This window comes from Carassius auratus, chromosome 20 (assembly GCF_003368295.1).
Source record: "Carassius auratus strain Wakin chromosome 20, ASM336829v1, whole genome shotgun sequence".
Taxonomy (NCBI): Eukaryota; Metazoa; Chordata; class Actinopteri; order Cypriniformes; family Cyprinidae; genus Carassius; species Carassius auratus.
Genome location: NC_039262.1, coordinates 4960769 through 4962214, shown reverse-complemented (window position 1 = coordinate 4962214; position 1446 = coordinate 4960769). Strand labels below are relative to the sequence as shown.

Below are 1446 nucleotides of genomic sequence, written 5' to 3'. Positions count from 1 at the left end.
AATAAATTAATAGTGGTTTCATTTGCTGGCAGAACGGGGACAGACCACAGCTTTCTGTAGGAAGGGAGCATTTCTATTATGAGAAAAATTGTTGTTTTGAGAGACTAATATTTATAGTAGCTTCCTCCACTGGAATTCCTTAAATGGAACATTTTGGAAAATTAATTTCCCTCTTGGGAAGAAGTCTGTTTTTATGGAATGCTGCTTAATTTAAACTGCAGCTTTATTTATAGCTGTTTTACAATTAGATGGTACAAAGTAAGCAGAAATACAACCAGCAGCTATCATTTTTCAAAGGGCGATTTGTTTTTACGAGTATCTGCTACAGCGTCATCATCCGATTGAGGTTAATGGACTATTAAGTACTAAAATGTATCTCTGTTACGAAGCTTTCAATGGATCCTGTGGGGAGGATATACGGCCGTACGGTGTCCCCAATCCGATGCTCATCGCCATGATGTTGACAACCATTGTGACCATCATTGGGAATTTACTGGTCAACATCTTGATTGGACATTTCAAGCAACTGCACACACAGACAAACCAGCTGATTTTGTCTCTCGCCATGTGTGACTTTCTCTTCAGGCTGTTTGTCATGCCGTTGAGCGCAATCTGTTCCATGCAAGGCTGTTGGAATGGACATTTCTTATGTAATTTACACACTTCCATTTACATTACACTTAAATTTTCCACCTTGTCAGCGTGTCTGCTGAACGCTGTTGTGCCGAGTGCAGACCATTAACGTATCATTATCACTTTGGTTTTCCAATGGTGCTGTTAATGATCTCTATCTTCTACATTCCTGGCCTTATCATTATTGGCATCTATTCTATTCTCTAAATGGTCGCCCCAAAACCAAGTGAGATCTATAAGTCTTCAGCTGAGGCAGGTGAGAAGAGTTGATCCACCAGAAGGTGTGCAATAACAGACACAGAAAGCTACGATAACGATTGCTATCATGGTTGGAGTTTTCTTGGTTTGCTGGACTCCTTTTTTCCTCTGTAACATCATGAATCCTTTTATTGGCTACACAACACCCCCAATGCTGATTGATGTCAATTCCACCTTAAATCAGTTCAGAAAGGCTGTGAGGATTATAGTAACTGGGAAAACATTTCAAATATTTCAATAGCAGCAGAAAACAGACTTCTAACCAAGGCCTAATTCAGAAAAACATAGCATACTACCCTTACTCTGAATTAGTCAGACCAATTGCTTTACAAATGATTAAGTTGCTGGTCAAAACTGTGCAAATGCAACCTAAACTCAGCTCAAAGTTACATTAAATATGAAGTGCCTGTATGTGTTTTTATAATAATTTGTGGGCTTGTTTTGTCAGTGTTATTGGTGGCTTGATTAATGAGGCCAATAACAGACTGAAATCAAAATTTGTACATTATAAAATGATCTCATTTCAGAAAAGTAACCATTATGTTTCAAAGTAGG

At 38.3% G+C, this 1446-nt stretch overlaps 1 pseudogene; it reads left to right on the top strand.

Annotated features, from left to right (window-relative positions):
* Nucleotides 1-370: 370 nt before the first annotated feature.
* Nucleotides 371-1132, top strand: LOC113037892 (trace amine-associated receptor 1-like; annotated as a pseudogene).
* Nucleotides 1133-1446: the final 314 nt, after the last annotated feature.